This window comes from Vipera ursinii (genome assembly GCF_947247035.1).
Source record: "Vipera ursinii genome assembly, chromosome: 1".
Taxonomy (NCBI): domain Eukaryota; kingdom Metazoa; phylum Chordata; class Lepidosauria; order Squamata; family Viperidae; genus Vipera; species Vipera ursinii.
This window is the reverse complement of record NC_139512.1, coordinates 358,455,532-358,481,043: the sequence shown is the minus strand read 5'-3', so window position 1 is coordinate 358,481,043 and position 25,512 is coordinate 358,455,532. Positions and strand designations below refer to the sequence as shown.

At 45.7% G+C, this 25,512-nt stretch overlaps 1 protein-coding gene across 5 annotated transcripts in view; it reads right to left on the bottom strand.

The window, feature by feature from the left end:
* The window catches only part of LOC310650965 (dehydrogenase/reductase SDR family member 13-like), an 85,420-nt gene that overhangs the window by 42,174 nt on the left and 17,734 nt on the right, over positions 1-25,512 (bottom strand). Inside the window, exons 1-3 of one of the 5 annotated variants that reach the window (XM_083379864.1) lie at positions 24,465-24,968; positions 4,266-4,566; positions 1,908-2,006 (exon numbers count right to left, since the gene is read on the bottom strand). The exons of 1 other annotated variant lie outside the window; for it this stretch is intronic. The gene's annotated coding sequence lies outside the window, so the exon portion shown is untranslated. Of the gene's footprint in view, positions 1-1,907; positions 2,092-4,265; positions 5,014-24,464; positions 24,969-25,512 lie in introns of those variants that run through there. 3 more of the 5 variants (XM_083379866.1, XM_083379865.1, XM_083379867.1) reach the window with 3 other exon arrangements.

The window sequence follows — 25,512 nt, the reverse complement described above, 5'->3', positions numbered from 1 at the left end:
GGGCTGGAGATAGACACTCTTTTTGTGCCTATGTCTTTGCAAATTTGGGACTCATTTTTTCAAACCTCAAGTGAATTGCAATTTTCCTTAGCTGATTGGCATGGCAAGGTTTCTTGCCACCCACCGCCCTATTATCGTTTGCAATGCAAATTGTTCGCACTAACCAAGCAAACAACACCCCAGCGGTCAGCTCAAAAAGCTGAACTGGCTGCTTCAATTTTTGCTTGTCAAATTTTTTTCCTTTCAACCTATGTTTATCACACAATTCAAGTGATTTATGGATCTTATTTATCTCCCTTCATTCAACCAGATTTGTTACAACTTTTTTTTAACCTTGCAAAATTTGCTTTTTGAACACCAACATCCTATTTTTATTGCTCACATTCGTAGTCATCAGCCTTTTCCAGGTTTTTTGCAAGTGGGAAACAATGTTGCAGATCAGGCTGCCTCCGGACCTTCAGCCTGTTCCTTGCAACCCCTCACCCCCTGGGAAAGTCATTCATATTTTCATCAAAATTCCAAAGCTTTGCAGAAGCAGTTTATTTGCATGTTTCAATTGATACCTTTTCAGGATTCATCATGGCCACCCCCCTAAGGGGTGAAGCCACTAAACATGTAATTAATCATTGTATTCGGACCTTTGCAGTGCTGGGATGTCCAAAAGAACTCAAAACAGATAATGGCCCTACCTACAGCAGTCAAGCCATGGCAAAATTTTGTCATCATTGGCAAATCACACACAAATTTGGAATTCCATATTATAGCCAAGGCCAAGCCTTGGTGGAATGGGTTAACCAAACCTTGAAACATGCTTTAGATCACTATAAAAATCAGAACAGGGGAAAACGAAACTCCAACCTCCCAGCAGTGCAAGACACTCTTAATCTTTGCCTCTACACTCTAAACTTTTCCAACTTGACTGGCTATCCCTTAACCACAGCTGCAGAGCAGCATTTTTCTTCTTCTTCTTCTTCAGATCTCCCTAAACCACAGGTTTGGTATCGTCAACTTCCAGACCTAACTTGGAAAGGCCCTGCAGACCTTCTCACTTGGGGAAGAGGCTACGCAGTTGCTCAACTGCCAGACAAAGTGCTGTGGATCCCAGGTCACCACGTTCGTCCATATCATGCCTCCACAAACACAACTGCAGAACCCATTAAAGATGACAGCATGGTTTGTGACTTTTTTCAGCTTTGTTCTTACACCACTGACTGATGCCACTAAAACACAATTCCATCTGAAAGCTAACCCCAGACGTCAACTCCAGTTCACCAGCTATCCCATCCTGTTCTTTACACCTTTGACATTGGTTCCAGTCAAAAATGACTCTTTTCACACTGTTTTTGCCCATCGCATGGACCCAGAAGGAACAACCTGTTGTTAACAACGAGTCTACCATCATCATCTATGTGAACTCTGTAGCTCATGTTCCTGTCCAAACTTGAAATGGTTTCAACTTTCAGGAATTACTTGGCTCCTGGTTTCCCAAAGTACCTGGTTTACACGCTATTGTAGCTTTTATTAGTATGATTGTATTAGGATGTATTATTTTACCTTGTGTCTTGCCTATTTTTATCAGAAGTATTACTAACAGTATTTCTTTGATTGTGCTTGACTCCATGGCAGAATTAAACAAACGATTGAAAGACAGAGAAAGGGAACGCTCCCAGCATCATACTTGGTATCAAGGAATGTTTAACTTTTCTCCCTGGCTGACCACCCTTCTCTCAGCTATAGCTGGTCCTTTAATTTTACTATTACTTGCATGTGCAATTGGCCCATGTGTTATGGGTAAACTTTTAAATTTTCTACAACGAAGGCTGAGCAGCATTAGCGATGACATTCTGTTGATGAAACACACTATTGACAGTGAATACAAACACCCTCTTTTAGAATTCACTTCTGACCCAGAGACTGATGCACCCTCACACCAGCACTCTTTGAAAGGAATACTGGCGCCGGCACAGGAGTTGTCGGAGGATTTCTCTTTTTCCAGCGTAAGTATCCTAGAAGAGAAAGTTTTGGATTTTGAGGGGCCTTCTCAGTAATTGGCTTTAAAAAACAGAAAAAGAGGAGTTGTAGAGAACCCAGACCTACAAAAGACCTTTTTTATTCCTATATTAAAAATTACAAGGTTCTCCCTTCCTGTCTCCAGTGATAATATTTCTGCAAGTGTAAAATCTGCTTTCCTCTGCCTGCAAAAGACCTTTTTTGATTCCCATATTAAAAGAGTTTAACACTTCTGCCTTCCCCCCCCCATTTGCAAAGTTACATTCCTGCACTCAGTTTAACACTTCTGCCTTTTCTCCAAATCTGCAATTGTAAGGCCACATTCCTACATTCCATCTCTGCCTCTGGTGATAAAACTCTTTTCTTATTTACAACCACATTCCTGTCTCTGATTCACATGTGTATACAACAAAGACTTGTTTCATTTAAATTGCCCAGTATATAGTTTTCCTGTCTCCTGAAGTTGTCCTTGCTTCAAGATAGGGCCTCTGCCTTCCTGTGATAAACCTTTGCTCCTTGCTTCATTTATAACAAAGACTTGTCTTTTATAATTGTTTATGTTTCAAGTTATGTTTCAAGTTATGACGACCCTTGTATTCTCTGTAATATAATAAGCTATGCTTTATTGTTTCCTGTAATGACCTTTACCCTCTTCATTATCAGTTCTCTGTTAGCATAAACTATGCTTTATTGTTTCCTTTGACCTCACATATGTTCATTAGCAGATGTATGCAATGAGTTATGTTTTTCCTTTATGTTAATTCCTCATGTGTACTTCACCCCTCCCAAATGAAACAGCCTAATAAAAAAAGGAGGGTTTGTGGAGCTGGGAGGGGGGGCACACCATCCACCCCGAGCACTCCATGCTCCCTCACCTTCTTGTATTGGTGCCTCAGTTTGTCTTACTCTGTCTCTAACTCTGCCTAATCATCGCAGTTCCCAAGTGTGACCGTCGGAACTTCCGGCATACTGGGTCGGTGGTAAAGGGCAAAGATCCTCCCTTATTCAAGGTGCCCACCCTTGCGAGGGTCCCTCCAAATTCTCACCCCTGTCACGGGGCTCTAAGAGTTGAAGCCAGAACCCTGACCGGTCGCTCATCGCAACAGTTAAATATTTGATGAATAGCAATAAGAAATATGTTAATCTAGATAAGAAATAGTATATATCGAAGAAAAAAAGAGAGAGGAAGTATTGGTTATAATAACGTGGAGATCTGTAATAATATGTACTTGTCTGAGATGGAAATATTGTAACTCGGATACCACGTTGCTTCTTAAAGATATTATTGTAAATGTTGGAAAACTAATAAAATATTATATAAAAAAGAGTCGGGGGTCTCATTCGAGACGGTGATGAGTCTGCATACAGACAGGAGGTTGAGGAACGGGCCCTTTGGTGCAGCCAGAACAATATGGACTAGAACCCGCTGAAAACCGAAGAGATGATGGTAGATTTTAGGCAGAGCCTTCCTGTTCCACCACCTCTGGCAACGTTAGACAAGGCGGGATCAACAGCCGATACCTTCAAGCTTCGGGGTTCTAGGAACTCCCAGGACCTGAAATGGGCACCTGACATTAGAGCCTCCACTAAAAAGGCAGCACAAAGAATGTTTTTCCATGTCAGCTCAGGAAGTTCAGACTGCCCTAGGAGCTCTGGTTTTATTTTTATTTTTTTAATTTTAATTCTATTTATATTCTGCCCTTCTCCAAAGACTCAGGGCGGCTTACAAGCTTAGCAGTAAGCCGCCCTGGTTACAGGTAGCAGAATGACAGAGCTGGAAGGGGCCTCGGAGGTCATCTAGTCCAACCCCCTGCTCAAGCAGGAGACCCTGGCCTGCACCATATCAGACGAAAGGCTGTCCAATCTCTTCTTAAAATCCTCCAGTGTTGGAGCACCCACAACTTCTGGGGTTCTACAGAGGAATAATGGGGTCCATCATTCGTACTTCAATAGTTGTCTGCTTTGGTACAGCGACCAAACGGGACGGATACTTAGGAATGCAGAAAAAAAAGGTTGCAATCACCGTGCCTTCCGTTGAAGACCTGCGTATTGAGCGGGTCAGAAGGAGGGCTGAGTAAATCTCTACACACCTGTCACATCCTGGACACAAACTGTTGCAAATCCTCCCCTCCGGATGACGCCAGAGGATGTTGCGTGCCAAAACAACCAGACACAGGGAGAGTCTTTTCCCTCCTGCCCTCACTCTGTTGAACAGCTAATCCTCACAATACTGTCTAAGGTTTGTGTGTACTTACCCATGTTGTACAACTGTACTATTATCCTTCTTATTGGTGGCATTATGATTATTATCACTCTGTTGTTTTGCACGTACGCTGAGAGCTTCTTCTGCACCAGGGACACGTTTTCCTGCTGTGTCTCATCACGCTTGGCCAAATAAAGTGGTCCATCTTCTTAAGACGAAAAGAGACGGTGGTGGAGTTTGGGGTAAACGAAAGCAGGCTTCTGATCACAAGTAGTCCTCGACTTGCAACCATTCATTTAGTGACAAAATTCACTTAACCATCCTCTTGCTTAACACGGGCAGCTTTAAAACTCCTATAAGTCAATAAACGACATCTTATAAAGAGAACGTAGCCCCAGAAACCAACTATTACAGTACGAAAGGCCACTGCGAATCCCTTCACCCTTGTCTCAGGAAAGTCAAGCCGAAAAATAAAAAGCACCAGGGAAGATTTTTTTTTCTCTCTCCCCTCTCTCTTCCTCCCCCGCCCAGGGCAGTTAACAGCCTCGGGCAGACAGCCAAGAAATACGAACCAGGAACAAATCAACAGAAAGCTTACATAAAAACCAACAACAGCGTTAACCCCAAACACACCAGGGCTCATGACAAGACACAAACAAAGACGACAAAAACTGCATCAACAAGTTATTCCCATCCTGGGTGATAGGAGGAATCAATCCTACGGAAGGGGGGGGGGAAGTCAAGCTAGGAAATTAAGAAGAACAAACCCCTCACAAATCTCATCAAAACATGAAACAGGGAAGAGTATAAAGCAAGGGTGTCAAACTCAATTTCATGGAGGGCCGCATCAGCATTGCGGTTGCCCTCAAGGTGCCGGGTGGGTATGGCCAGGGAGGGCATGGCCTACTGGGTGGGCGTGGCCAGCTCTACATCGTTGGCATCAAGGGTGCTTATGGGGGGGCCTGGGCAGGAGTGGGACAGATCTGAGGGTCTCTGGGTCGGGGCCAAGGCAGCGGGGGCCGTTCCCTCACTGTTTCCAGGATGGCTTCGCGGGCCGCATGAAACCACTTCGCGGGCCGGATCCGGCCCCCGGGCCTTGTGTTTGACATGTCTGGTATAAAGTGTACCACGCATGTAGTTGATTCTGACCAGCTAGTCCAGAAGTCATTGCCAAATCAGTTCTCTGTCCGGCTTCTTGAATAAAATCCACTTTCTGGCAGCTTGCTTGGCTTAGTGTCAACCGTTTTCATTCTTCTTTATCCTGAAGCTATTTTTTCCTCTTGAGTCCAAGTTACTCACTGTCTCTTTGTTCTACATCAATGAAATGCACATTCTCTTTTTTCTTGCCCATGTTATTTGTCCTACAACTGACATGATGCAGAAGAGGTTTGGGGTGTATTCTCAAATATTGTAACTGATATTGTATCCGAAAAGCAGTACAATGGGGGGAAAGGTTGAAAAGCCGCGCACTAGGGCACCTGTTACAGAGCTTAAATCAGAAAAACAATGCTGTGCTTTTTTCACCCTCCTCAGCCCCCTGGTTGTCACTTCTGGCCATGTCATGTAGGCTTCATACGCTCCTTCCAACAATTTGTCTATCATCACCTGAAGTCCCCTCCACCTTCTGTAATTCACACTCAACATCTGGAGCGCTCCAGGAAGTCACTGGGACTTCCAGCTGGCAACTGACGAACATCATAAATTATGCCCACATTTCCTGTTTAGGGAGGGCAATCTGCAATGCAGTGACAATAATATCTTGGAAACCTTTAAGTTGCAGACCAAGGACCCTCCTTCCTTTAGTAGCATTGCCTACCTGATGCCCCTCCTCTGTTGTTAAGAAGACATCGAGCATGGCTTGGAGGTCTGCCCAGTTCGTGGACAGAACCAATTCAGAATATTTTTGTGGGGTGTCAGTGTAAGAACCCAATCGGTCCTCCCATGCAGAAAGATCAGATGTGGAGAAGGAAGTATGAAAGAGGACCACATCAGTGTCCCCCCTCCTAACAGCTACCTGCCCTGTGAAGGAGTAGATCCCCTCATGGGGTGGAGGAGCAGAAGCTAAAGCAGGAAAAGGCGGTGCCGTGGAAGGTCACCACGGTCCACAGTCTCTAAGCACCTGCTTATTCACACGTAAGGCCCAGAAAAACAAAAGAGCATATGAAGCATGCTGAGCATGATCCATGCCTCTTTAAGCACAATCTCCATGGTTTCAAAAACTCCCAAATTCATGTATTCCCCTGTGGGCCAAACAGTGGGTATGTCCTGGTGACAGAGGGCATTGTCAGAGTTTCAATTTCGTATCCCAACAAATTTTAAGCTTACCAAAGTTCCTTATGACACAGTCAAGGGGGCTGAGAACACATCCCTTCCTTTTATTCATTCTAACTTTCCTTTTACTCATTCTAACTGGTCTTTCTGGGCTGAGCCCATGTGTTCAAGTCACTCACACCACTTGCACAGCCTGTTGGGCCACAAGAGATCCACTGACCTTCAGCTAAGATCAGTATCATGCCTAGGCCTGGTCAACAGCGGGAAATGTATATATATATAAAAGGAGCAACCACAAACCTCAAACCACACACCACTCACAACCCGTTGGAGCTCGAGAGTACAAGATTAATGCCCCTTGCTTTCTAGGTGCCCCCAGCACCCCAAAAAAGGGGGGCCTAGGTGCGGCTGGCGTAAACCCTTCCGCCCAGCTCTGGTCAATGGTGGGAAATAATTCAAGGAAACAGACACGTGTTTACACATACACACACTCTCCCAAGCAAGCTGGTGCAACAAAGTAATGTATATCTGTGTGCTCTACCTTATCTTCAGCCCTCCTGAGTATGCAGGAACCAAGTAAAAGGCAACCAAAAAGAAGAAAAATCCTGGTTCCTATTAAAACCACAATGAAGAGTCAAGAAGGGGGGCACCTCCAGGAAATTGCGGAGCATGCTTCCCCTTTCCTGAGCCTCCCTAGGACCAACCAAGCGCCTCTCCTGCCTGGCTCGCCAAAAATGATATGCAGGTTCTGAGGTTTTGCTGGTAAAAAATACAGGAAACCAGAAGTTGCCTTCAAGCTTTACGTTTTTATTCAGCTGAAAAAAAAGACGGGCTCCTCTAAATGAGAGCAGCTCCGAAAGACAAGAAATCCTTGTATTTATTCTTTCTGGTTACATAAGCAAGCCATCCAGCAAAGCTGACACGCATACGATACAGATTTCACCCAGTAAGTCTGGCATACTGTAGATAAGAGCAGGGCTTTTTTTCTCATAGAATGCTCAGAACGGCGTTCCAGCACCTTTTTTAAAAAAAGCTGCCTCTATTGGCTTTGGAAAGCCTATTGCAATCTTGGCTCTTTTTTATGACTCGTGGACTTCAACTCCCAGAAATCCTGAGCCAGCCACGCTGAGGGGAAAGAGAGAGGTTTCCAAGCTGAGCCATGCTGGCTCAGGAATTCTAGGAGTTTTATTTTTATTTTTATTTTAATTCCATTTATATCCCGCCCTTCTCCGAAGACTCAGGGCGGCTTACAAGCTTAGCAGTAGCCTTCATTCTATGTATATGCCTGCTTATTAGGGCTTTCACACCTCCCCCAAGCGGCATTATTACAAAGTCAGCTTAATTGCCCCCAACAATCTGGGTCCTCATTTTACCTACCTCAGAAGGATGGAAGGCTGAGTCAACCTTGAGCCTGGTGGGACTCGAACCTGCACTCATGGCAGGCAGCTGGTGTTACTTAAGGAGGCATTAGCCCACTGCTCCACCAAGGCAAGTTGAAGTCCTTGAGTCATAAAAGAGGCAAGGTTGCCTACCCTGCACTAGAGGAGGACATTAAAATTATTTACAAGGTTACTTATAAATTCTAGACCAGGCCTGTACATGCAGCCTACCAAGCACCCTTTGACAGAGCACAGACTTTTAAAAATAATAATAATAATAAAATCACCACCACTGCCCTGAAAGTCATGTTGACTAGTGCCTCCGTAGCTTACCATGACCACTAACTCCAACACTGTAGATGCTCCTCTAGTCACCAAATCATTGATTAGCCCACCAGCATTCTTTTGCAGACCACAAAGATTTTTAATTTTTCAGTGTGGGCCTTTCCCTTCTACAAGTTGCACAGATCTCTTCTAGATTTTCCTCTTTCCTTTCCGAGTTAACTCCTTGGTCTGTCATTGAGCAAGAATTGACTTTGTAGGGAAGTATATTATCATTTGATGTGTTGTTGTTAGCTGCGAAGTCGTGTCCGACCCATCGCGACCCTATGGACAACATTCCTCCAGGCCTTCCTGTCTTCTACCATCTTCTGGAGTCCATTTAAGCTCACACCTACTGCTTCAGTGACTCCATCCAGCCACCTCATTCTCTGTCGTCCCCTTCTTCTATTGCCCTCGATCTTTCCCAGCATTAGGCTCTTCTCCAGTGAGTCCTTCCTTCTCATTAGGTGGCCAAAGTATTTGAGTTTTAGCTTCAGGATCTGGCCTTCTAAAGAGCAGTTAAGATTGATCTCCTCTAGGACTGACCGGTTTGATCGCCTTGCAGTCCAAGGGACTCGCAGGAGTCTTCTCCAGCACCATAGTTCAAAGGCCTCAATTCTTTGGCGCTCAGCCTTTCTTATGGTCCAACTTTCACTGCCATACATTGCAACTGGGAAGACCATAGCCTTGACTATACGCACTTTTGTTGACAGGGTGATGTCTCTGCTTTTTAGTGTGCTGTCTAGATTTGCCATGGCTTTCCTCCCCAGGAGCAAGCGTCTTTTAATTTCTTGGCTACAGTCCCCATCTGCAGTGATCTTGGAGCCCAGGAAAATAAAATCTGTCACTACCTCCATTTCTTCCCCATCTATTTGCCAAGAATTGAGAGGGCCAGATGCCATGATCTTGGTTTTCTTAATGTTAAGTTTCAACCCAAGTTTTGCACTCTCCTTCTTCACCCGCAACAAGAGGCTCTTTAGTTCTTCTTCACTTTCTGCCATTAGACTGGTATCATCTGCGTATCTTAGGTTGTTGATATTTCTTCCGGCAATCTTAATTCCAACTTTTGATTCATCTAGCCCTGCCTTTCTCATGATGTGCTCTGCATATAAGTTAAATAGGCAGGGCGACAGTATACAGCCTTGCCGGACTCCTTTCCCAATTTTGAACCAATCAGTGGTTCCGTGTCCAGTTCTCACTGTTGCTTCTTGACCCGCATATAGGTTTCTCAAGAGACAAATAAGATGGTCTGGTACTCCCATCTCTTTAAGAACTTGCCACAGTTTGTTATGATCCACACAATCAAAGGCTTTAGCATAGTCAATGAAGCAGAAGTAGATGTTTTTCTGGAACTCCCTAGCTTTCTCCATGATCCAGCGTATGTTGGCAATTTGATCTCTAGTTCCTCTGCCTCTTCGAAATCCTGCCTGTATTTCTGGTAGTTCTTGATCCACATACTGCTGAAGTCTAGCTTGTAGGATTTTAAGCATGACTTTACTAGCGTGAGAAATGAGTGCAATGGTGCGATAGTTTGAACATTCTTTGGCACTGCCTTTCTTTGGAATTGGAATGTAAACTGATCTTTTCCAATCCTGTGGCCACTGTTGAGTTTTCCAAATTTGCTGGCAAATTGAGTGTAGCACTTTTACTGCACTGTCTTTTAAGATTTTGAATAGCTCAGCTGGAATACTGTCACCTCCACTAGCTTTGTTGTTGCTCAGCTTTTCTAAGGCCCACTTCACCTCACATTCTAGGATGTCTGGCTCGAGGTCAGTGACCACCTCATTGTGATTATCTGGGACATTAAGCTCATTCTTGTATAGTTCTTCTGTGTAATTTTGCCACCTCTTCTTAATCTCTTCTGCCTCTGTTAGGTCCCTGCCATTTTGGTCCTTTATCATGCCCATTTTTGCATGAAACGTTCCCTTCATCTCTCCAATTTTCTTGAAAAGATCTCTGGTCCTCCCTATTCTATTGTTTTCTTCTATTTCTTTGCACTGTTCATTTAAGAAGGCATTCTTATCTCTTCTAGCTATTCTCTGGAATTCTGCATTCAATTGGGCATATCTATGTTTTTCTCCCTTGCCTTTCGCTTCCCTCCTTTCCTCAGCTATTTGCAAAGCTTCCTCAGACAGCCATTTTGCTTTCTTGCATTTCTTTTTCTTTGGGATGGTTTTGGTTGCTACCTGTTGTACAATGTCGCGAACCTCTGTCCATAGTTCTTCAGGCACTCTGTCTATCAGATCTAATTCCTTAAATCTATTTGTCACCTCTACTGTATATTCAACAGGGATATGATTTAATTCATACCTGAGTGGCCTAGTGCTTTTCCCTACTTTCTTCAGTTTAAGCCTAAACTTTGCAAGGAGAAGCTCATGGTCTGAGCCACAGTCAGCTCCTGGTCTTGTTTTTACCGACTGTATAGAGCTTCTCCATCTTTGGCTGCAGAGCATATAGTCAATCTGATTTCTGTGTTGACCGTCTGGTGATGTCCATGTGTAGAGCCGTCTCTTGGGTTGTTGGAAAAGAGTGTTTGCTATGACCATCGTATTCTCTTGACAAAATTCTATCAGCCTGTGCCCTGCTTCATTTTGTACTCCAAGGCCAAACTTGCCTGTTATTCCAGTTATCTTTTGGCTTCCTACTTTAGCATTCCAATCCCCCATGATGATAAGGACATCATTTTTTGGTGTTACTTCTATAAGGTGCTGTAGGGCTTCATAGAACCGGTCAATTTCATCCTCTTCAGCACTGGTGGTTGGGGCATAGACCTGGATGACTGTGATATTGAATGGTTTGCCTTGGATTCGAACTGAGATCATTCTGTCATTTTGAGGATTGTATCCCAGTATTGATTTTCCTACTCTTTTATTGACTATGAAGGCTACTCCATTTCTTCTGAGGGATTCTTGCCCGCAGTAGTATACCTGATGGTCATCTGAATTAAATTCACCCATTCCTGTCCATTTTAGTTCGCTGATACCTAAGATGTCGATGTTCAGTCTTGTCATCTCTTGTTTGACCACGTCCAGCTTTCCTTGATTCATGGATCTTACATTCCAGGTTCCTATGGAGAAAAACTCTTTACAGCATCGGACTTTCCTTTCACCACCAGACATATCCACAGCTGAGCGTCCTTTCAGCTTTGGCCCAGTCGCTTCATTCTTTCTGGCGCTACTAGTACTAGCCCTCTGCTCTTCCCCAGTAGCATATTGGACGCCTTCCGACCTGAGGGGCTCATCTTCCAGCGTCATATCGTTTTGCCTTTTGGTACTGTCCATAGGGTTTTCATGGCAAAGATACTGGAGTGGGTTGCCATTTCCTTCTCCAGTGGATCACGTTTTGTCAGAACTCTCAGCTATGACCTGTCCGTCTTGGGTGGCCCTGCACGGCATAGCTCATAGCTTCATTGAATTACGCAAGCCCCTTCGCCACGACAAGGCAGTAATCCATGAAGGGGATCATTTGATGTATATTTAACATATGTTCTACCTTTATTTACCGATTATATAATATTTGTATGCAATCCACATTGTGAGGTTTGGGGCAACTTACAATAGAAATATATATATATATATTTAAAATCAGAAGATTAAAACATAAAAGCAGGCCTTTTTTTCCTCATAGAATGCCCAGAATGGCGTTCCGGCACCTTTTTTTGCACACACACACAAAAGCTTTTGCACAAGCTATGCTACTCCCTCTATTGGATTTTGAAAGCCTATTGGCTTTCAAAAGCCAATAGGAATTGTTGCTGAGCACACGAAAAGACCTGGCCGGCAAACGTTGCACTGGCAAGTTGTCTGCAGCGAAGGAGAGTTGGCAGGAACTTTGCATCCTTCCCTGCTGCCCAACTACACCATCCAAACTAGGTAAGTAAGAGAGGACAAGGAGTGAGAGGTGGGTTCTGTGGAGTCTATGCACACTCCTTCCTTGTGCTCACCCTTGTCATCCAGGCTAGTGGCCTACCCGGTGCTGGACCTGCGCCACCGTCACCTCGCCCTGTGCGCCTCACTGGCTGCCCTGCATTGTCTGGCCTGCATCGCCTCTGCCGCACGCCCCTCACGGCCCCGCCATATAGAGTGGGCCCCGCTGTTCCCACAGCACCAGCCACGCTGGCTCCAGCCCCGGGGGGGGGCAGCCAGCTGCCAACACCCCTCGCACCCTTGACTGCAGCAGTGCTGCCCCCCCACCCTCCTCCTCCTGCACCTGCCAAGTTGAGAGTTCTGGCACCTTTTTTTTTTTTAAGAAAAAAAGCCCTGGATAAGAGAGCAGAAATAACAAACATGTTCCCTTTGGGGTGTTTCCCTAAAGATACTGTATGTTGTTGGGAGGGTTAGGACATTGAGTATTTTCCTTGCTGGCCTTTCATGACCCTGCATCCAGAACTTTGCAAGAGCCCAAAGACAGTAGGGCCATCTGCACATTCACAATGGATATTTCCTATAATGTCCCCTTATTCCGGGTCAACAACATGAAGTGTTAACACTGCTTTACAACACCTTGGTAAGGCCACAATTGGAATAAGGTATCCAATTCTGGTCACCATCATGTAAAAAAGAAGGCTAAAAATGAAGAACGATTGCAGGAATTGGGTATGTCTAGTCTAACAAAGGAAGGACTAGACAGGATAGTAGTCTTCCAATATTTCAGGGGCTGCCTCAAAGAAGAGGAGGGGGTCACTTTATTTTCAAAAAGAGCCTGAAGACAGAACAAGAAGCAACAGATGGAGACTAATCAAGGAGAGAAGCAGCCTGGAACTAAGGAAAAATTTCCTGACAGTGAGAAAAATTAACCAGTGGAACTCCTTGCCTCCAGAAGCTGTAAATGCATCACTTGAGGCTTTTAAGAAGAGATAGGAATGAAATTGTTAGATGTTTTGTGCCAGCCATGGCAGTTTCCCAAAAGGGTCATCAGATGGAGGCAAAGAGGCTTCTTTGCTTCCACTGATGAGCCAGGGGTCTCAGACCCCGACAGCCCCATTGGTGAGAGAGTTTTATGGTCAGGGAGGGACCAAGACCCCCCATAAATACCTCTGCACGAGGGGCTGCTCTTTGTTCTAGTCTCTACTTCTAGTTTCTATTCTCCAGTTCTTAGTTCTACCTCTACTCCTAACCTCTAGTTTAGCCATGTAATGCTAGCTTGTTTTCTTTTATTTTATTTCTCTCTCACATGCAGGCATGAATGCTTTCATGCCAAGTATTTCTTTCTTTTTGATCTATCATGAATAAAGCTAATATGATTGCATCTCTGCGTGATGCCTTTGCTTGGAAGCACCTTTAACGATTCATTGTGAGAACACCTCACAAGTTGGTAGCAGAGGATGGTTTGAAGGAAAGCTTCCAAGCCAGCCAGGATCTCTCCAACAAGATGTCTGGGAGACCAGGCTCAAATCCATTTATAACAGATGGCAGGATTTCTCCCATCGTGACTAGGAGTCATCGATCAAAGACAGCCTCCCTGCCTACATCCAAGACTTCAGTCCCTGAAGCAACCTCAGCTGCAGATGAAAGCGCGGATGGCCTTCATCCCGTCAGAGGATCCAGCAGAGCGTCTAGGACTCCTTCACATGCCTCTCTACAACTGAACGCCACAGAGGAGAGCATATAAGGTTTGCAGACTGTCCAAGACTGCTCAGATGCTGCAGAGACGGACCTGGCTGAAACCAAACGCCGCGTGAGTAAGCTGACTGCACAGGAACGTGAAGAGCTGCTTAAAGAGATCTTTGCAATGCAAGGGAGGGGGAAGGCAGCCCAGGAAACCCCGCAGGAAGCCTCAGAAACCCTGGTGAGTCTAGAGACCACGAGGCCTCCAAATATGGTGCCCGCCATCCTTAGTGACCCCGGGACCCCAGGGCCTTTGGCGCGAACCCCCCCGCCCAGCCGTGAGCTACAGCTTCCTGGGGCAAGCGGAAACAAGATGGCTCCGCCCACGTGGTCTGGCACAGGAAACAAGATGGCGGCCCCCACTAAATCTAACAAAGACTTGATTTTTTTAAGTCTGGAAAGCAAGCAGTCCCTGGCATCCAACCAAAATAGCCAGCAGTCCCTGGCATACAGCAGAAATGACATGCAATCCCTGGCTTCCGGCCACAGCAGCATGCAACCTGACTTCTCCCCACCACAAAGCCTAAAGTGCTATGATGACAATGATGTCTTTCCAACCAAAACTGTTACAACGGCTCTCCAGACAGCCATGCAAGCCCTGGCCACTGCCTTAGAGGCCAGAAAGACAGCGGTCCCAGCGTTGGGGGTGCCCACACCTCCCCCAAGGCCTCCCATCCTCTCCCCAGGGCCCAACTGCCGGGGGGAATCCAGCCTGCAGCCTCCCAACAATCAACCCCCGTGGCCTCCCACCTTCTCTTCAGGTCTTCAGGACCAGCCAGGCAATGATGAAAATCCATGTGCCTTTAATTCTCGGGAGAATCCATTGCGGCAACTCCGAGCTTGCAAATCTGGGCTCCGCCCCCCCAATGCCTCATGGGAAGAAGGGAGAAATCCTGAACAACGCCCTCCCCCGGATCACATGGTTCCCGGGCACGCCCATCTGGAGTTAATAAATAGTCAAGAAAGGATTCCCTCCTCGACCACTAGAGGGATACCTTTCCCTTTAAATGATAAAGGAACTGAAAAGGGTTTCATCTGTGGCTCTGAGGAGCACCTCAAGAAAGACTGCCCCCATCAACATCAAGCCCCTAAACGTGGTCCCAATCAAGTAAGGGGCAAGGGGCAAGGAAGGGGGCATGGCAGGGGCAAAGGAAATTTTCTGCCTACTTGTTCCCTCACCCCCAGAACAAAGGCTGATAGCTCCACTGACTTATGGATACTGGACTCTGGAGCTTCTTCTCACATTACTAACATGAGTCAAGGTTTTAAAAGGTTAAAGAAAATTAACTCATCTGTCAAAGTGGCAAATGGAGATACTGCTTAAGTTGTTGGTGAGGGGTTTGTTTCTGTACCTGGCCTTGGAAAGGTGGAAGGTGTTTTGCATGCTCCTTCCCAGTGGCGTAGCGTGGGTGGTCAGCACCCGGGGCAAGGCAAGTAATTTGCGCCCCCTAACCCGTGGATTTTAGCACTCGAGTCTGCCGCAGGGAGCCCCGCATCCTGGGCGTCCGCCGCACCCCCCCACCCACGCCTCCCCCGGGAAAAGGGGGAAGGTCCGGCATCCCCTCCCTCACGTGCGGCAGAAGCGCCGGGACCCGAGGCTGTGCCAGGAGGCGGGCGGCGCAGCGGAGGATATACAGAACATTCAAATAGAAGGAAAATATGTGCATCAATAAGACAAAACCAGATTTACATATATTATTCCCCTCCACTTGAATATTCATAAATATATTGGAGCAATATTACCTTCCTTCCCTTACGAAGTAGGCCCAAAATTTATGAAGTTCTACTTCTATTTACAACCAATTTGACCTTAATCTACTTGGTAGATAGAGAGGCAAAGTAGTTAACAGGTGAACCAACAGCAAAGTTAAAATGTCAAAGCACTTTGTTAATAATCTATATTCTATTTTACTTCTATAAAGCCTCAAACAGCTTCTTATTTACAGTAAGTTACACAGTGCCTGCTCATTTCTGTATCTGTCAACTGCCCCACTCTGATAGTCAACAAGAGAAACTCCTGGGTTTATTTTTTCCTCCAAGAGAATACGGTACTGAAAAGCCATGTGGGTACAGAAGTGGGAAATCCAGTTCTAACATTTTGCTTGTAAAAGTCATAAAACAAATTCCTCCTTTCTTCCCTGGATCTCCCACTGTCCTTTCAACATCAATCAGTTGCATTTGAGTTGTTTTGAGAACGATCTCAGAGAAGTGGAGGCAATTAGAGCTCCCAGACCTGTCACTTGACCTAAAATTATTTTATTTCCTCCGAACATGGGAACGGGGGTGCCCAACCTTCTAGGAAACACCAGGATCTCCCAGGCGGGGAGCTGGGCTGCGCCAAGAGGTGGGGCTGCGGGGCAGGAGGCGGTCTTGGGGGAAGGATCTGAAGGGGATCGGAGAGCCGTTCGTGGAAGCCGCAACCCAGGAGGAGGAGAAGCGAAGGCGCAGCGCTTCCCACGGAGCAGAAAAACTCGCGAGGAAAGGCGGAGACTCGGAAGGGGAGGGGGCGCAATTGGGGGAAACCCACCTGGCTCTCCCAGGAATCCCTCCTCCCCTTCCCGCCCCTCCTATTCCCTCCCCCTCTCACGGCGTCCTTGCCCACCTGGCGCCCCTCCCCCGCCACAGGAATCCCTCCTCCCCTTCCCCCCCAGGGATTCCCCCTCCTGATTGCCCTCCCCCTCTCGGAGCCTCCTTGCCCACCTGGCGCCCCTCCCCCACCAGGGGAACCTCCGCAGCCCTGGCGTAAGAGGCGTCGAGAGACCAGGAAGGGGAGATGGAGGGGCAGGAAGCTGGATTCCCAGCCCCCCTTTCTCCTCTCTAGGCGCAAAAACTCTGCGCTTAACTCCTCCACTGAAGTGCTGCGGGGAGGGGGCGACTGGGGCGCCGCCGAGCAATGCTAAAGTGCTCCAAGCGGGAACAGCAAAGGACCGTCACCCTTCATGCAAAGCCCCAAGACCAAAAACTAGGATCCAGATTGAAAAGGAAAGTTGTGTGTGCCAATCTGCACCTCTAAATGCAAATTAGGAATTCGTCGCCGAGCGCGCCCCCCCAGATGTTGCGCCCGGTGCGGCCGGCCCCCCCCTGCACCCCCACGCTACGCTACTGCTCCTTCCATAGCCAACAACCTTTTAAGCATTACCAAATTGTGTGACGATGACAAAGTGGAAGTTTTATTTCGCAAGGGGGGAGGTCATGTCACCCGGGACCAGAGGGTCATTGGAAATATTACCATAATAAATGGCTTACCATATTTTTCTCCCAAGCCACCACAGCCTGCCCCAAGACTTTCCAAGGGCAGTGTGGGCAAGGAGCCTGAATCTCAGCAGGCACCTACAGCACCACCCAAAGCAACCAGAGCCAAGAGGGTCTCAATGGGGAAGCCAATTCACAATAAGTGCGTCCACCTCATGCACAGAAGGCTAGGACATGCAAGCTTCCCTGTAGTTAAAAAGATGGGAGAGTTTGCTGAGGGAGTCCAGCTCAAGGACTGTGACGTGTTTCTGGACTGTGCCATTTGCAAGAAAACAAAGAGGAAGGCTGCCCCTATACCAAAGGTGTCATCCCGTAAGGCTCAGTACCCATACCAACTAGTGCATGTTGATTTGGTTGGGCCTTTTACACCATCCTTAGGAAAGAAAAGGTATTTTCTCACTGCCGTTGATGATTTTTCACGTTACGGTCACGTGTATACTCTCGCAGAAAAATCTGAAGCCTTTGACGCCATAAAGTCACTGTACAACTTCATAGAGACCCAGTACAAGACCAAGATCGCACAATTGCAGAGCGATCGCGGGGCTGAGTTCATGTCTCAGAAGTTCCAGGACTGGGTAAGGCATAAGGGCATCTGCCATTTTCTAACTGCACCGTTCACCCCTTCGCAGAATGGTGTAGCTGAGAAAAGGAATGGAATCCTGCAAACCATGATGCGTAGTCTGATTGCAGACGCGGGTGTCGCAGAATCATACTGGGGAGAGGTGGTCCATTACGCCAATTACACCTTAAACCGCACCTGGAGCAGTGTTGTGAACCAGACCCCATATTTCCTGGTTCACGGTAGGAAACAAAACCTGGGACATTTGCGCATGTTTGGTTCCTATGCATGGGTACACATCCCCAAGCAGCTGCGGAAGAAGGGGAAATCTGTTTCTCAGAGACCAAGGTTCTTGGGCTATGCTCCTGGCTCCAAGGCCTATCGTTTCCTGGGAGAAGGGGGCAGGCCTGTGACTTCCCAATCTGCCTCTTTCTAAGAGGATTCCAATTGGACCCAGATCCACTCAAATGATCTGAGCCCATATGCCAACCGACCCAGCAAAGACACACCGACCGCGACATCACCAGAGGCGACCTCGTACCCTGCCACCGACGAAAGTGAGGAACAAGACGAAGATGCGTCCAGTCCCATGGAGGAAGACACGCCGTCTTCACCCCCTGCGACACCTCAGAAACGCGCGGAAGAAAAGAGCGGTGAGTGGCAGAAGGTAAGGAGGTCAAAGCGGTCCAACAAAGGGGTCCCGCCAAAGAGAATTGACATTGGCCACATCGCGTCTGTCAACAGCGTTGTGGTCACCCCAAAATCCTTCTCTGACATCCAGGAGCTGCCCATCGAAGAGCAAGAGAAATGGCAGCTCGCGATGGAGAAGGAAATGCAGAGCTTAAAACAACTTAAGGTCTTCACCCCCCAGCAACCTCCAAAGGAGAGGAAAGTCATTGGCACAAGGTGGGTTTACAAAGCCAAACCACTTGCCAATGGCCTCTACCTGTATAAGGCCCGTTTGGTAGCCCAGGGCTTCGCTCAGCGTTATATGGAAGACTACTCGGAGACTTACTCTCCAACCGTCCGGGCAGAGAGCGTCAAGGCCGCCCTCGTGACTGCAGCCGCTCTGGGGGAGGAAGTCTTCCAATTCGACATCCAGACGGCTTACCTCCACGCCAACTTGGACTGGCAGATCTACGTGAGGGCCCCACCTGGCTACCAGCAAGAAGGGGGAAATACATGGTTGCTCCACAAAGGGTTATATGGACTCAAGCAGTCAGGGAAATTATGGTATGACTGTCTTAGAAAGAGTTTAGAACAAGTTGGTTTCACCACATCTCATGCAGATCAATGTATTTTCACACGCAATTCCAAGGGCACCACAGAACGGGTGTTAGTTTATGTGGACGACCTATTTTTTTTTATTGAAAAGTTTTACAATACAGTTTTCCTTTAAAAAACCCCCCCTTCCCCCACCCTCCTCCCCCCCCTACCTCCCCCCTACCTCCCCCCCTCCCCCCCTCCCTCCTGGCCCCCCTACCTCCCCACCTCCCCCCCTCCCCCCCGACTTCCCAGAGCTAAATACAAGGTATATATATATAAAAAAGCAATCATAAACAACCATATACTAGCAATTACAAGTTCTAAAATCCATTACCCTCTAGCTTGTATAGGATAAAACAAGCCTTAGCAATATTAAATATATATAAGAAACTAAAATAGAGAAAAGAAAAAAACAAAGCGAAGGAAGACTTATTTGAATGCTACGTAAAACTTCTTAACCCTATACTTGTTCTGGATAAACTCAATCCATTTTCTCCATTCCATAATATAATGTTCTTGCAAATGATCTTTCAAATAGGCCGAAATCTTCGCCATCTCTGCCAGGTCGGAAACCTTTAAAATCCACTCTTGTATAGTCGGCAGTTCCTCTTTCTTCCAATATTGACCTATCAAAAGTCTTGCTGCCGTAACTAAGTTCAACATCAACTTGGAGTCCACAACTGTAGCGTCGACAATTATTCCCAACAAAAAAAATTGTGGGCAAAACTTTATCCTCCGTTTAAAAACCTTCTGCATATTCCACCAGACTTTTATCCAAAAAGCCTTAACCTTTTTACAAGTCCACCATATGTGAAAATATGTTGCATCTTCATCACCGCATCTCCAACATTTAGGCTGATAATTCGGATACATACTTGCAAGCTTTTTAGGATCTAAATGCCATCTATAAAACATTTTGTAAAAATTCTCTCTTAAATTTTGAGCTTGTGTAAATTTTACATTCCTCACCCAAATCTTTTCCCAGGTGTCCATTGTAATAACTTCCTGAATGTTTTGGGCCCATTTTATCATACAATCCTTAACAAGCTCTGTTTCTGAATCGATCTCTATCAATGCAAGATATATCCGTTTAATATGTGCTGGTCCCTGATTTCTAATTTGCTTTATCAAATTTTCATCAGTCATTACAAATCCATTTTTCTGGTCTTCTTTCCACCTGGCCCGTAACTGAATATATTGAAACCAAGTTTGAACAACCTTCTCTTCTCGCAAGAAATTATATGATTTCAGGCACCAAACATTCCTTTCCAAACTTAAAATTTCCTTGTAAGTAGTCTGATCGTGTTTGAAACCAGCATGTATATTTTCTATTGCGTGTTTTGGAATTGCCCACAATGGTATCTTGCTGCTTAACTTGTATCTGTACTTCTTCCAAACTCTCAGCAGTGCCTGTCTTAAAATATGCATCCTAAACACAGAATCTACCTTCTTATCATACAACAAATATGCATGCCAGCCAAACAACAAATCATGGCCCTCAAGATTTAATAACCTTGGTTGCGTCAAATTAATCCAATCGCTTATTCCTACTAATACAGCAGCTTCATAATATAATTTAAGATTAGGCAATTTAAGGCCACCTCTCTCACGAGTATCCTGCATAATCTTAAGTTTAACTCGTGGCTTTTTCCCTGCCCAGACAAATTTATTGATACCACGCTGCCATTCCTCCAAATTAGAATCTTTCTTAAGAATCGGTATCATTTGAAATAAGAATAAAAATTTGGGCAGGACATTCATTTTCACTGCTGCAATCCGTCCCAACAAAGACAATTGCAATTTTTCCCAACTCTCCAATTCTTTTTGAATTTTCCCCCATAGTTTTTCATAATTATTTTTATATAGCTTTGTATTAGAGGGCGACAAAGTCACCCCCAAATATTTAACCCTTTTAACAATCTCGAATCCAGTTAATCCTTCTAAGAGAGCCTTCTGTGAAACTGTCATATTTCTAGCCAAAATTTTAGTTTTCTGTATGTTTACTTTAAATCCAGAAACCTTCCCATATTGTGTTATTATCTCCATCAGGTCCACAACAGAGTTCTCTGGCTGGGTCACTGTAACAACCAGATCATCTGCAAATGCTCTCAATCTATAGTCCTGATCTCCGACTTGTATCCCCTTAATTTTATCCGAATTCCGAATCTTAACCAATAATATCTCTAATGTTAACACAAATAACAAGGGCGATAGCGGACACCCTTGCCTTGTGCCCTTCTCAATATTACATGCTGTTGTCAGACTATTGTTAACTATAATTCGGGCAGTTTGTTTTTGATATAATGCCCTAATCGGTTGTAGAAATTTTTCCCCAAAATCCATTTTGTCTAAAACTTTCAACAAAAATTGCCAATTCAATTGATCAAAAGCCTTTTCAGCATCTAAAAAGATTAGCGCTGCAGAGATCTGGTTGTGCCTTTCCAAAAACTCTAACACATTAACTATATGTCTCACGTTATTTTTCATTTGTCTACCACTAATAAACCCCGTTTGATCCCCATGAACCACCTGTTGTAGAACCCTCATCAATCTATTAGCCAAAACCTTAGCAAATATCTTATAATCTGTATTTAAAAGCGATATCGGTCTATAATTTTTAACTAAAGTAGCATCCTGGTCTTCCTTCGCAATCAAAGAGATAAAAGCTGTTCTCCAAGACGGGGGCACCTTTCCCCCCCTCTGGATTGTCTGGAACAGTTCCTTTAACGGTTTTATCATCTCTAATTGTAAGTTTTTATAATAGGCCGCAGTCAAGCCATCAGTGCCTGGTGCTTTATCCACCTTCAGTTCCTTAATAGCTGTAAAAATTTCTTCTTCTGTAATCAGCTGATTAATCCCCTCTTTTTGTACTTGCGTAAGAACCGGGATGCTAGCATTCTCCAAGTACATATCAATATCTTTTGCATTAATGTCCTCTTTAGTATATAATTTCGAATAAAAATCCACAAAAGCATCCTTAATAAGATTCTGTTGAAACACGACCCTTCCTTTATACTCAATCTTATCTATATTAGATGCCCTTTGTTTTTTCCTCAGTCTATAAGCTAACCATCTGCCTGGTTTATTGGCATTGCAAAAAGTATTATGCCTAGCAAACCGCAGATTGGTCGCCACTTGATCAGCCATTAATTTATCAAATTGTCCTCTTAACAATCTAATAGCCTCCTTGATCTTCACATCCTCTGGGTTCAAAATCAAGGCCTTTTCTTTTTCCTTTATTTCATTCTCCAGTTCTTTCCTTCTATTCTCCACTACACGTCTATGTCTATTATTCATATGTATCAACACCCCTCTCATATAGGCCTTGCTAGCATCCCAAACCATATCCATAGAGGTACCCTTGTATGTGGACGACCTATTATATGTAGGGCCTAACAAGAAAGGGTGTGATGAATTTGCCAAGGCCCTGGAAGAAAAATTTACTCTGAAGTCTTTGGGGCGGATTGACAAGTACTTGGGTGTGCATATTTTGGCCACTAAAGGGGGGTTCGCTCTATCTCAAAAAGAAAAGATAGAGGAATTACTGGCCAAATGCAAAATGACAGAATCTAATCCTACGCATAGCCCAATGCAAAGCGACTTTTACAACCACACCCATAAGGACGGTCCTGAGTTCACAGATAACACGCTTTACAGATCTGTGATTGGCTCCTTGCTATACATCAGCAATTGGAGCAGACCTGACATAGCTTTAGCTGTGAATCTATTGTCCAGGCACGTGGAACACCCAAAGGAATTCCACTGGACTGCTGTTAAAAGGGTGCTTAGATACCTTAAGGGCACAGCTGATGCCCTCCTTATGCTAGAACCAGAGAAGGGGAAGACGGCCCAGCTCTCCGCTTACTCAGACGCAGACTGGGCTGGCGACACTAAAAATAGACGGAGCATTTCCTGTTTCCTCATATTGCTAAATGACTGCCCAATACATTGGCATGTTAGGCAGCAAAAATTTATTTCTTGCTCCACGGCCGAGGCTGAATATGCCAGCCTGTCAGACATGGCCAATGATTTGACTTGGTTCAATGAGCTGATAACAAGCATCTGGGCATCTCCCCCTCTGCCCATCCAAATTCTAGAGGACAACACTGCCGCAATTGCAATCTCGGAGGCTTATGCAGTAGGCTCCAGATCTCGCCATATAGACATACGCTATAAAAATGTCAGGCAGCTTGCGAAAGAGGGTTTTATACATGTTGAGCACTGTAATACAGCTGACCAGATAGCTGATCTGTTTACCAAGCCTGTTCCCATTGACCGGCACAACCTTCTGTGTAAGCGTTTGTGTTTGGCCTTCTGAATGTTTTTATACATGTCAATGACACCTGCTCGCCCCTTACATACATTCACTGGTCCCTGTCATTGGCTGGCAAGAAGGGGAATTGTTAGATGTTTTGTGCCAGCCATGGCAGTTTCCCAAAAGGGTCATCAGATGGAGGCAAAGAGGCTTCTTTGCTTCCACTGATGAGCCAGGGGTCTCAGACCCCGACAGCCCCATTGGTGAGAGAGTTTTATGGTCAGGGAGGGACCAAGACCCCCCATAAATACCTCTGCACGAGGGGCTGCTCTTTGTTCTAGTCTCTACTTCTAGTTTCTATTCTCCAGTTCTTAGTTCTATCTCTACTCCTAACCTCTAGTTTAGCCATGTAATGCTAGCTTGTTTTCTTTTATTTTATTTCTCTCTCACATGCAGGCATGAATGCTTTCATGCCAAGTATTTCTTTCTTTTTGATCTATCATGAATAAAGCTAATATGATTGCATCTCTGCGTGATGCCTTTGCTTGGAAGCACCTTTAACGATTCATTGTGAGAACACCTCACAGAAATGATACAGGGTCTCCTGCTTAAGCAGCAGATTGGACTAGAAGACCTCCAGGGTCCCTTCCAACTCTATTATACTGTTATTCTTACTATTATTACCATCTGTACAGACAATGCTGCCCTCAGAGTGGGGTTATTGATCCCAACCCTTGTCCGGGAAGACCCGGAACACCATCCTAAGTCAACAGCCATCTTTTGCATCTTAGGATGAGGCAAGCATCTATATACCATTATTTATAAGATGTTTTATATATTGATAATGTAGGGGCGCGGTGGCTCAGTGGGTTAGGACACTGAGCTTGTCGATCAGAAGGTCGGCAGTTTGGTGGGTCAAATCCCGAGTGCCGCGTAGCAGAGTGAGCGCTTGTTACTCGTCCTAGCTTCTGCCAACCTAGCAGTTCGAAAGCACGTAAAAATGCAAGTAAAAAAATAGGGACCACTACAGTGGGAAGGTAACAGCGTTCCGTGTGCCTTTGGCGTCTAGTCATGCCGGCCATATGACCGCGGAGACATCCTCAGACAAGCACTGGCACTTCAGCTTTGAAACAGAGATGAGCACTGGCCCCTAGAGTCAGAAACGACTAGCACGCATGTGCGGGGGAACCTTTACCTTTTTACAAAGATGAGAGGGTAAACTATTTTCCAGAGCACCAAAGGCAAGATAAGAAACAATGGATGGAAACTAAGGAGAGAAGCAACCTAGAACTAAGGAAAAATTTCCTGATGGCGAGAGCAATCAACCAGTGGATTGGCTTACCTTCAGAAGAGGTGGGTGCTCCATCACTGGCGGCTTTCAGAAAGACACTGGACAACCATTTCTCTGAAATGATACGGAATCTCCTGCTTGGACAGGGGGTTGGACTAGAAGACCTCCAAGATCCCTTCCAACTCTGTTATTGTGTTGGTGATTCTACGGGCCACGTCTCTCCACGTCCTCCAATCTTGCACTACTTCTTTGAGTTGTTCTCTGCTCGGGCTGGTGTCAGCTTTGATGGTGTCCAGTCACCGTGTTCTTTCACGGCCTAGCTTCCTTTTACCACTGACTCTCCAAGGCATAATTGTTTCTCCACTGATTTCCCCCATGTGACACGGCCACAATCAGTGAGACACGGTTTGGGGGATTTTGCCTTCCAGTGACATGTCTGGTGTCATGTGCTCCAGCACGTGCTTAGTAGTCACCTTTGCTGTCCAAGGGATGCGCAGGAGCCTTATAAGACTGAGAATTTTAATTGTAATTTTATTTAATTGGGTTTTAATTGGAGTTTAATAGGGGCTTTATTTTATTCAAGGACTAAATTTAATTATTTTAATTGTTCTTAACTTTTGTAATGCGTATTGTTATTTTAAATTCCTTGTGAACCGCCCTGAGTCCTATGGGAGAAGGGCGGTATATAAGTCCAATAAACATTATAAAGATTTTTTTTTGCCCAAGATGGCGGCGGCTGCGGTCTGAGTCTCCTGCGCTCCGCAGCGGGCTTTATATGGGTTGGTAGGGAGACCCAACCGAGGCATGAGGCGGTGGACAGCTTTGGGGGAGTTGGATATGGAGATAGGTGCCGCTTTTGGTGGCGCTGGACTCTCCCTCCCCCCTTGAATAGTGGCGTCTGCCTACCGGCTCGGAGTTTGTCTGCTTGTTTGTTTGCTGTGGTCGGGCCTGTCATCTGGGACTCGTCGAGTTTGCTGAGGGCTTTCTCCGGTTCCTGCGGCTTTCCTGTTGCTCTTTCGCCGTGAGCACTCCCTGCTTGTTGGAGGAGCGACGGCGACGATCGGGTGACCTGAAGACTCGGTTTGGAGCTGAGGCTCGT